This window comes from Bidens hawaiensis, unplaced genomic scaffold, assembly GCF_021521415.1.
Source record: "Bidens hawaiensis isolate Kalapana, Puna unplaced genomic scaffold, B.hawaiensis_p1.1 tig00018502_1, whole genome shotgun sequence".
Lineage (NCBI taxonomy): Eukaryota > Viridiplantae > Streptophyta > Magnoliopsida > Asterales > Asteraceae > Bidens > Bidens hawaiensis.
Window position 1 is genome coordinate 261,685 of NW_027492800.1, and position 12,584 is coordinate 274,268.

At 40.8% G+C, this 12,584-nt stretch overlaps 1 pseudogene across 1 annotated transcript in view; it reads left to right on the top strand.

The window, feature by feature from the left end:
* Nucleotides 1-12,584, top strand: part of LOC143556274 (stress-related protein-like) — a 271,130-nt pseudogene that overhangs the window by 172,632 nt on the left and 85,914 nt on the right. The window lies entirely within an intron of this gene.

Genomic DNA, 12,584 nt, shown 5'->3' on the forward strand with positions numbered 1-12,584 from the left:
TTGCCGGCCACCTGCTCCACCGCCGCTGTTTCATCGCCGGCGCATGACTAGCCGCCGCCTATCCGCCGCTGTCTGCCGGTGCCATCGCCACCTGCCTCCGTTGACCAGTCGCTGTCCGTCACCGCCAACCGCGCCTCCAGCCGCTTCCGCACACCACCACCGCTGCCGGGTTGCCGTCGTGCACCGCCACCGTTGGTCATTTGTCTCGTTGTGTCACCTAACTTGGTTCGTTAGCCTACGGTGTCTCAACAGGTTAATTATTAACTGAGGTAAACTTAAATATATTGTTAGTTTATAATTACATATTTAATGTTTTGACTCGTACTCATATTGTATGTAACCAGATTCTATCGAATTTAGTTTCGGTGCTGATTAAATATATCCATTCCGCTGCGTATAATTATTAATTAATGTAATTAATTATTATTAACCATGTTTATTGAACCGGTTTTAATAAACAAAATTTTAACTGATCACCACTGAAACCCAACAGTGGTATCAAAGCCTTGGTTACAACATACGAGTCGAATCCGGTAATTTTACCGGTTCTACATCATAAACTTCAAGGTAGTTGACGTTTTTTATCTAGATAAAATATTAGGGCAATTTTAGTTTGGTAAAAGTTTTATTTATTTTATTTGACCAAAATTATTACCCGACTTAATTTCGTTGAATATGTAAATCTGGCCCGACCTTGTTTGTTTGGTTGAATGATTTTTATTTTGGCCATATGGATGGTTCAAAAGTTGTATTTTGTTTTCGGTTTTATTTTATGGTTTTTGGCCACCTTGATGGTTCAAAATTGTAATAGATAGAGTTTAATTTTTCATTACTTGTATTAGTGTAATTTTGTAATGAAGAAGACCTAAAGGAAAACCGAGGACGAGCTCATAGAGTTCTTGAAGTCAGTGGGAGTTACCAAAGATGACGGGATGCACCAAGAGTCCATCCTTGTGGTTGCTTTGTGTTGTGACCCCTTGACCCGATTAATCTTGCTAATAGGCTCTAGCAAGATCAATCACTAATCTTGGCCATTTAAGACTTACATATTCTTATTTGCTATTGTGGTTGCTTGCTTAATTATAATAAGTTATAATACCACCAACCTAATACCAAATATTTAAAATAAATTAATCAATCATGTTTTGCAAAATTAAACTAAATTTAATTTTCCATAACTAAATAACTTAATAGGTAAAACTATTAACTTAAAATTGGTTGGTATCATCGCGACAAACTTAGTTTTAATAGGTTATATAAAACTAAGTGTCATGAGAGATGAAAGGGTTCATCAAGTTGTCCCGATCAATAAAGTAAAACTGGACTTTTACTCTATTCGGTAATATTTAAAATTAATCCCAATCTGAAATCAATAGTCCATGTCATCCTACTATAAGTCACACTTGAGGCATACTGCGAAACTTCAAGTATTTGGAGCTACAGCATCGCACTTGATTTCTACCCTATCCCTTCAAGGTAAAAGGGTTTCGTTGACATATCCGGCCCTTTCACAAGTGACTATACTAGGCGACTATTACTTTACACTCATGTTACGTGCTACAACTGTCTGGAGACTAAGGTGGGCATAGATGAGGCTAAACGTATCTACTTAGGCAAATGTTGTCTTAATAGGCCTCATAAACGAGAGTTGTGCTCTATTCACAATTGGCAATCGTTGTCTGTATGACTAACCACTTACTAATGTTGCGTGCTACAGCTCCATTAGTAACTGGAAGCCAGATTCTCAAGTTCCTATTTACTACTGTTATTGGGTCATTAATAATAGGATTAAATCATCGAAAATACTAATTAAATTTACTTTTGCTTATTTAAACAGATGTTGTAACGATTCCGGCAAATCCAGGTATACCCTAGCCGGTATATACTATCTACGTGTCATTTAATATTGATTATATGAGTTACAGTACTTATATACGAGTATATATGATTCATAGTACGAATCATACTCGATTATATAGTGAATCGTATTGGAATTACAATTAACCAATGAATGATTATTGAAACCCGAACGAATCGGGAATTACATTATAGACGAAGTATATAATGTTTAGTGATGTTTTCGAAGTATTAATGCTTCGGGATAAGTGAATTATAGCACAGAAAAAGGATTTCGATTTATTAGTACGTCGGTACGATAAACGAAACCTTTAGCATCAAACCAAGCAAGAGACGATCGATCAAACCGAAAAAGATGCACATATACCGACAATACGATGTTTTAAGTCATTTAATGTCATGGGTTAAGTTTTTTTAAAGTTTTTAAATCAGTTTTATGTAAATTTTATTCTAACCCGAAAAACAACCAATTTAGGCTCGTTTTAAGCCGAATTACGAGTTTAAACGAGAAACGAACTGAACCAGATTATCCACAACATTATCCGGATTGCGTAATCCGAATATGTGGCTTAGAATGGACTTGTGGGTCCCACCCCACCCCATATGGTGGACCGATCGGCCCACCCTCTTCACCATATCATTTCATTTTTCTTTTTTACATCATCAAACTCTCTCAAATCTCTCCATACATCTCAAGTATTCATCCAAGATCATCATTTTTAACCAAGAACACAAGGTATAAGCATGTTATAATGCATAATCTTTTGTGTTGATTTCTTAATTTTGAGTTGTTTTGCAAGAACAATAGTTTCCAAGTGAAATATGGGTGAAAACCCGAGATTGAACCGATCCTTGCTAGATCAAGTGATCTATACAAGTTATACACGGGATCTTGATCCAAGAAACGAGTTAAAAATCTCTTACTGTCAAAATAAGTTTTGTGCAAAATTTCAAGGCCCGAGACTAAACGGGTAATTATTTGTGCTAAAAAGAACATAAAAACAAATTTTTAAAGCTTAAAACGTGTAAACCGGCAAAACTCGCATAAGCGAGCTGACTGGTATATAAAACCCTAAAAATTGACCATTTTCATAATACTAAGTAAATTAAATAAAAGTAAATCATCCGAAAATAATTCGGATGATTTGGGTAATTTTACCCGATTTTACTGTTTCCGGCACCTAAATGACGGAAACGGGCCCCGCGGCCAAACGGGGTGTCCAAACCGAGCTCTAATTTCATCACGTTAACTAAAGTAACAGTCAAACACCATTTTTGGGTCGGGTGTGAATAAACTCATTTTTGAAACTAAAAACGGATGACCGTGCTAGGCACGCAAATCAAGGAAAACATAAAAATGATAATTTTGACCGTCCGACTCTAAGTAAAGGCACAATCTGAGTCCTTAGGAGTGTCACGGGGTTAACATTGTCCCCGGATCGAGTACAGTACTGGGTTAACAATGTCCCCAGATGTACCGATTAACACGGATTTAATTTATGGGAATTATATAGTAACGACTAGATATCATATTACAGATCCAGGCTTATAGCAGTTCATTGTATCACATCCCGACTCACAGAAAGGTGAGTTTTCATGAGCCCCTTTTTACTGAACTGTTTTAAATATTTTCCCGGGACGGAAAGCATGTCTTTATTAAAGTATTTAAGTACATACCGATCGTATGGAAACACTTGTATATTTATACATACATGGTTTGATGCACAGAATATATAAATTGTTTATCGTGTGGGATTGTTCTGGGGTAACATAGTTCCCAGAGGTTATTATTGTTCTGGGGTAACATAGTTCCCAGAGGTTATTAATGTTCTGGGGTAACATAGTTCCCGGAGGTTATTATTGTTCTGGGGTAACATAGTTCCCGGAGGTTATTATTGTTCTGGGGTAACATAGTTCCCGGAGGTTATTATTGTTCTGGGGTAACTTAGTTCCCGGAGGTTATTATTGTTCTGGGGTAACTTAGTTCCCAGAGGTTATAAATGTTCTGGGGAAACATAGTTCCCAGCATAATTACATTGTTAATAAATGATTATTAAAATGATCTGTCAGTGTTTATTTAAATTAGTGAAACTCACCAACTATTCGTAGTTGACCCGTTTTCTTTACATGTTTTCTAGGTATGCCAAAGTTGGAATGATTGATATGTGCTTAATGATCTGTGCTACTTGTTGGAAGCTTGCTGATCTATAGTTTGTAATGAATATAGTAATGTCTTACCGGTAAAATTTGTGTGTAACACCTAGACAGTAACGAAACTAGCAACAATGTAATATGATATAAATTAATGTAGTGGTATTTTCTTTATAAGCAATGCTGTTGATATCAGATGTGTCTGTTGCATCCCGTGTACGTTTCCGCTGCGGTTACGGGGTGTTACAGAACTTGGTATCAGAGCCATTGGTTATAAAGAATTAGGATGTCTTTAAAAGATACCTAAAATATAACCAGTAGCTCAAATATTATAGGATCTGAATATCAACTAAATATATATTGTGACGAGATCGGGATGAACTTGGATGGACAAGTGGGTTATTATGGTCCGGAACATAATAACAGACTTGTCTACACGAGGGAATTCAGGGCAAGTCGCGAGGGACTTTAATAGGTAAAATTGGCAACATATGTGCAAATATGTGATAATATTGTTATGTAGTCAAGTTGTATAAGTAAGTGCATATTAATTTGATTATGATTTACACTATGGGAAGAACTATATGTTTGTTAACTTGTGTGCAGGTAATATGTCAAGAAACCCCAGTGCGTCGTTCGAGGAGGACCCGGAGGAGGTCAGCTCCGGGGACTCCGGGAGCCCTCTTGTAGCATCCAGCACCGAGCCTTCCGAGGCTAGCTTGAGGAATTCCGGCCAGTCCTCCTCAGCTAGGATGGCCAGATCCCCGACCCCACCCGCACCACAGGTCGCTCCTGCACCCCGTGGATTCGGACCCCGCCTCACGGTGCGGATCAGTATTCCACCGGTCCGACCTATCTCGTCCCCACCCAGACCTGCTACTCGCAGGGGCGAGTCCTCCAGCTCTCGTCCCGAGCCTGCGACTCTACCGGTGTGGGGTCTCCCGAGACAGGAGCGGGATGCTGCGGCCTGGCTCCGAACGCTCACCGAACAGGTGAACGAGCACTCCGCCGCCTTGACGGTGGGAGTCCAAAGGAGAATGTACTTGGGTGATTGCATACTGGATCATCAGTATGCAATCGCCCAGCTGAAGAGGGAGTGCTCGTACTCCCAATGGATGCTTGACAGGATGGAGAGTCGGGTTCGGGTTCTGATGGCGGTGTTAGTGGTGCTGGTGGCGATGTTGGTGGGGTTGGTTTACCACCATGTTTAGTTGTTTTGGGTTTGGGGATAGACAGGGACCATTTTTTTTGATACTCTGTGTAAGTAGTTAGTGGTGATACTAACATGGAGTGAATCTTGTTTAGTTATGATACAACCACTGGCCCCTAGGGTGGGTCTCTTTTGGGGCATATCATTATAGATACTTTTGGGTATCTTCAAGCACTGACCCTTTTACGGGTTATGTCGAGATGATACCGACATAGGGCCCTTGTATTAAAACTTAGTTGTGTAATGTTGACTGGAAAGTATGTAAACTGATGTTTGTGTAATATGTATCAATGTTTACTAATGAATGAAATATGTATTGTGTTTTATAATTTGAGATGGTATTGATTATATGTATTTCTTGATGTTGTGTAGAATGGCACCGAAACGATCAACGAAAATATCGGAAGTAGATGTGAGCCGTTTGATTGCTCAACAGTTGGAGGCGGCGATACCGGATATAGTATCGCGCATCGCCGCCAGTATTAACAACTCGACCAATCCAACCCCTCCGAGCAATCAAACGCCCATAAATAATGACGGGGAACAAAATGCTAATCCTCCAAGGAATGATAACACTATTCCGAGTAATGACGCACCGCCTAGGGTGGTCGTTACTGACAGCAATGGCCCTATACCTACGGTAGAGACAAACCATACTGAACCAATTCGTGCATCCAGGGGATGTTCGATCAAGGATTTTATGTTGTGCAAGCCATTAGAGTTTAGCGGGTCTGAAGGACCGAATGGGTTAGTTAAATGGATAGAGAAAATAGAATCAGTGGTGAATATCAGCAACTGTCCCGAGGATTGTGTCGTTAAGTACGCCACCTGTACATTCACCGACCATGCCTTGACATGGTGGAACACCATAGTACAGACTCGAGGTCAGGCGGCGACAAACCACATGACCTGGACAGAGCTTAAGGCTCTTGTGTTGGAACATTTCTGCCCAAAGAATGAATTGCAGAAACTGGAAAATGAGTTGTGGAATCTGGAGATGAAGGGGGCGGACCACTTGGGTTATACCAACCGGTTTAATGAACTGTCACGATTAGTACCGTGGTTGGTCACCCCAGAGACGAAGAGGGTGGAACGTTATATTTGGGGACTTACTCCAGTAGTGAGGAGTATAGTTAACGCGGGGGGACACCAGACGTATGAAAGTGCAGTGACACAGGCTGGCATTGTCACGTATGATTTCTTACGGAGCGGATCACTAAAGGTGACAGGAGAATCCGCTGGGGGAAAACGGGGTACACATGACCATAGGATCCAGGAAAAACAGCAAAGCAAACGAGCTAGGCCCGCTGTCCAGAGCTATGCCATGACTAGTTCGGGCGGAAGGCAAGAACTGCAGAAGGGAACGTTTCCTAAGTGCGGGAAATGTGGTTACCACCATGGTGGCGTGTGCAAAGAGGTGGTGTGCCACCGGTGTGGCAGGATTGGACACTACGCACCAAATTGTAAGACAAATCTAAACAACCTGAACCGACAACCGCAACCTATCCGTGCACAGCCATTTAGGACCCAACCGGCCCGACAGCAAAACCCGCAAGGAAACCAAATGGTGACCACTAGCCGTGCTTGCTACGAATGCGGCAACACGGATCACTTCAAAAGGAACTGCCCGAAACTGAACCAGGGAGTAAACGGGAGACAACTCACGGGTCAGGCATCGTCGTCCAATCCGGCGCGAGGCCGAGCCTTCGTGATGGGGGCAAACGAGGCACGCCAGGACCCCAGCGTAGTGACAGGTACCTTCCTCGTCTCTGATCATTACGCTTCTGTATTATTTGATACAGGCGCCGATAGAAGTTTTGTCTCCGTTAGATTCCTTTCGATAGCAAACCTTCCTATTGGTGAAACCATAGAACCTTACACCGTAGAAGTCGCTAACGGTAAAACTATGATAGTTAATCAAATAGTTCGGAATTGCCCTTTTATTCTGAACGAACAATCCTTTCTGATTGACTTGTTACCGGTAGAATTGGGTAGTTTTGACGTGATAGTGGGAATGGATTGGCTAGCACGTAACAGGGTAGAAATAAACTGTGAAAAGAAAATCGTCAAGATCCGAGTGTCGGATGACGAGGAGGTATTAGTGCAAGGAGAAAAATCCGGCACCATGATACCATTCATATCCCATCTCAAGGTGTTAAAATATATACGTCAGGGGTGTGTGGCGTATCTAGCGAGCCTGACGGCCACTGATTCTGAGGAAAAACGGGTGGACGATATTCCCGTGGTACGCGAATTCCCACAAGTTTTTCCAGAGGAACTTCCTGGATTACCGCCAACCCGACAGGTCGAATTCAGAATCGATCTGTTACCTCAAGCTGGCCCTGTTGCTAAGGCGCCCTACCGACTTGCACCATCCGAGATGCAAGAATTATCCAACCAGTTGCAGGAATTGTTGGATAAAGGATTTATACGTCCCAGTTATTCCCCGTGGGGTGAACCTGTTTTATTCATGAAAAAGAAGGACGGGAGCCTTAGAATGTGCATTGATTACAGGGAATTGAACAAGTTGACAATCAAAAATAGGTATCCTCTCCCCCGAATCGATGATCTGTTCGACCAACTACAAGGTGCGAGCTACTTTTCAAAAATAGATCTTAGATCGGGATACCATCAGGTTAGAATTCAGGAGGAGGATATCTCAAAAACTGCATTCCGGACTCGCTACGGCCATTACGAGTTCTTAGTTATGCCTTTTGGGCTAACAAATGCGCCAGCAGTATTCATCGATCTCATGAATCGAGTCTGTAAACCCTATCTTGACAAATTCGTCATTGTATTTATTGACGATATTTTGATATACTCGAAGAGTAAAGAAGAGCACGAGCAACACTTAAAGTTAGTTTTAGAGCTCCTGGATCAGGAGAAGTTATTTGCAAAATTCTCCAAGTGTAACTTCTGGTTACAAGAGGTGCAATTCCTCGGTCACGTTATAAACCACCAAGGAATACACGTTGATTCGAGTAAGGTTGAAGCAATTAAGAATTGGCAAGCGCCTAAATCTCCAAAGGAAATCCGCCAATTCTTAGGCTTAGCTGGATACTATCGTCGATTTATAGAGAACTTTTCCAGCATCGCCCAACCTTTAACCCTCCTGACTCAAAAGGATCGGAAGTATGAATGGGGTGAAGAGCAGGAAACGGCGTTTCAAACGCTAAAACAAAGATTGTGCCAAGCGCCAATCTTAAGTCTCCCCGACGGAGACGATGGTTTTGTCGTGTATTGTGACGCATCCCGGAGAGGGTTAGGATGCGTATTGATGCAAAATAGTAAGGTTATAGCCTATGCTTGTCGACAATTAAAAGTTCACGAGAAAAATTACACCACTCATGACCTAGAACTGGGAGCAGTCATCTTCGCACTTAAAATCTGGAGGCACTATCTCTACGGTACAAAGTGCACCATCTTCACTGATCATAAAAGTTTGCAACACATATTCGATCAGAAAGAACTGAATATGAGACAACGAAGGTGGGTCGAGTTACTAAGTGACTATGACTGTGACATCCGATATCACCCCGGCAAGGCTAACGTTGTAGCCGATGCCTTGAGTAGGAAAGATCGAGTTAAGCCACTACGCGTGCGAGCGTTGGGAATGATAGTCCAGTCGAACCTTTCGGATTTGATTCGAGTCGCTCAACGCGAGGCGTTGAAAGGAGACCAATTGGAAAAAGAGGGACTTTTCTGTAACGAGAAGAATTTCGAACAGCGTGTGGACGAAATTCTCTATTTCAAGAATCGGATTTGGATTCCGACCCTCCATGACCTTCGTGAATTGATCATGGACGAATCACATAAATCAAAATATTCCATACATCCGGGATCAGATAAAATGTACAAGGATGTGAAAGAATTTTACTGGTGGCCAGGTATGAAAAAGGATATAGCCACATACGTCGGCAAGTGTACGACGTGTGCGAGAGTTAAGGCGGAGCACCAGAAACCCTCTGGAATGTTACAACAACCGGAAATTCCCGAATGGAAATGGGAGCAAATCACGATGGATTTCGTGACACACCTCCCTAAGACATCCCGGGGACATGATGCAATTTGGGTAATCGTGGATCGATTAACCAAATCGGCACATTTTATTCCAATTAGAAATAATTATAACACTGAGAGACTTGCGCAAATTTATATAAATGAAATAGTGTCTCGTCATGGCATCCCCATCTCGATCATCTCCGATAGGGATAGCCATTTCACCTCCAAACTTTGGCAAGCTGTCCAAGAAGCATTGGGAACACGTATTGACCTAAGCACAGCTTACCACCCTCAGACCGATGGTCAGTCTGAGAGGACCATTCAAACTTTGGAGGATTTGCTTCGTGCCTGCGTACTGGACTTTAAGGGGAACTGGGATCAACATCTCCCACTCGTTGAATTTTCCTATAATAACAGTTACCATAGCAGTATAAAGGCAGCACCTTATGAAGCATTATATGGACGGAAGTGCCGATCACCACTCTGCTGGTCTGAAGTGGGTGACTCGCAGGTCATTAGATCGGATCTGGTCCAGGAGACGACCAGCAAGATTCTTGAAATCAAGAACAACCTGAAAGCCGCGCGGGATCGGCAGAAGAGTTATGCCGATACCCGTCGAAAACCGTTGTCATTTGAGGAGGGGGAAAAGGTATATTTGAAAGTATCACCCTGGAAAGGTGTGGTCAGATTTGGAAAGGCGGGGAAGTTGGCCCCTAGATACATTGGACCATTCAGCATCACTGCAAAAATCGGTCCGGTAGCTTACCGATTAGAACTGCCTGGGGAACTAAGTGCAGTTCATAACGTGTTTCATGTGTCAAATTTGAAAAGATGTCTGGCGGATGAGACATCGGTGTTACCCTTAGAGGGTGTTCAAATAAATGATAAGCTCAACTTCGTAGAGGAGCCCATTGAAATAGTGGACGGTAAGATCAAGCAACTTAGACACAATAAAATCTCGTTGGTCAAAGTTAGATGGAATTCGCAACGAGGCCCAGAATTTAATTGGGAACGAAAGGATGAATTTCGGAAGAAATACCCCCACCTATTTCCTCAAAAGGAAGTAGTTGACGTGTAAAATTTCGAGGACGAAATTTTTATAACGGGGGGAGAATGTAACGATTCCGGCAAATCCAGGTATACCCTAGCCGGTATATACTATCTACGTGTCATTTAATATTGATTATATGAGTTATAGTACGTATATACGAGTATATATGATTCATAGTACGAATCATACTCGATTATATAGTGAATCGTATTGGAATTACAATTAACCAATGAACGATTATTGAAACCCGAACGAATCGGGAATTACATTATAGACGAAGTATATAATGTTTAGTGATGTTTTCGAAGTATTAATGCTTCGGGATAAGTGAATTATAGCACAGAAAAAGGATTTCGATTTATTAGTACGTCGGTACGATAAACGAAACCTTTAACATCAAACCAAGCAAGAGACGATCGATCAAACCGAAAAAGATGCACAAATACCGACAATACGATGTTTTAAGTCATTTAATGTCATGGGTTAAGTTTTTTTAAAGTTTTTAAATCAGTTTTATGTAAATTTTATTCTAACCCGAAAAACAACCAATTTAGGCTCGTTTTAAGCCGAATTACGAGTTTAAACGAGAAACGAACTGAACCAGATTATCCACAACATTATCCGGATTGCGTAATCCGAATATGTGGCTTAGAATGGACTTGTGGGTCCCACCCCACCCCATATGGTGGACCGATCGGCCCACCCTCTTCACCATATCATTTAATTTTTCTTTTTTACATCATCAAACTCTCTCAAATCTCTCCATACGTCTCAAGTATTCATCCAAGATCATCATTTTTAACTAAGAACACAAGGTATAAGCATGTTATAATGCATAATCTTTGGTGTTGATTTCTTAATTTTGAGTTGTTTTGCAAGAACAATAGGTTCCAAGTGAAATATGGGTGAAAACCCGAGATGGAACCGATCCTTGCTAGATCAAGTGATGTATACAAGTTATACACGGGATCTTGATCCAAGAAACGAGTTAAAAGTGTCAATAACGAATTTTTACGGTTAGAATCTTTAAAAATGAATTTCCAAGTGAAAGACGGGTGAAAACCCGAGATGAAACCGACTCTTGCATGATCAAGATATGTATACAAGTATACAAGGGATCTTGGTCCAAGAAATGAGTAAAAGGAGTCGAGAACGGATTTTTTACGGTTAAAACCTTTGTTTTTACATCAAAACCGACACTATGAAAGAAATGGTTTGATTGTTAGTGTAACTTGCTTGGTATAGTGTTATTGTGCTTGTAAGTGTTGTATCTAGTGGCTAGCAAAGGCTAGAAACCAAGATCTTTGCGATCTAACGCTAGAAAACACAAGATAGTTCGGTTTTCGTGTGAGTTAGTGATTTTGGACCGATTGTAGTGTGCTTAGAGTCGGGTCATGAAATTTCACAGAGATGATCTCCACATGAAAATATGAGATCTGTGAATTTTTGGTAATTTTTGGATAAAAGATGAATATTTGGTGAATTTAATGCTCGGTTTTGGTCAAAAATGGTGAAAAATAGCTAAACTTGATGAAAAATTCTTGAAAATTTAGGATAAGCTTTTTATAACATATAAAAGTCACACACAAAATTTGAGATCAGTTGGAGAAGTCTAAGGGGACTTTTCGGTAAAACGAGTTCTAGGGCTTTCTAGCTCGGTTTTTGTGAAAATGGCTTGAAAAATGAGTTTTGGGTTCTGGAAAATTTCCAAGGATCTATGAGGATGGCAGGGATCATCCCAGAAGAATTTGGGATTTTTCTAAAGTCTTTTGGTATTTTTGACATATTTAGTGTTTTAATAATGTTTAAAAATAGATAAATAAATGTAAATATAAAAAAATAAATCTGGAAAATTTTTATAAAATCTCTTACTGTCAAAATAAGTTTTGTGCAAAATTTCAAGGCCCGAGACTAAACGGGTAATTATTTGTGCTAAAAAGAACATAAAAACAAATTTTTAAAGCTTAAAACGTGTAAACCGGCAAAACTCGCATAAGCGAGCTGACTGGTATATAAAACCCTAAAAATTGACCATTTTCATAATACTAAGTAAATTAAATAAAAGTAAATCATCCGAAAATAATTCGGATGATTTGGGTAATTTTACCCGATTTTACTGTTTCCGGCACCTAAATGACGGAAACGGGCCCCGCGGCCAAACGGGGTGTCCAAACCGAGCTCTAATTTCATCACATTAACTAAAGTAACAGTCAAACACCATTTTTGGGTCGGGTGTGAATAAACTCATTTTTGAAACTAAAAACGGATGACCGTGCTAGGCACGCAAATCAAGGAAAACATAAAAATGATAAT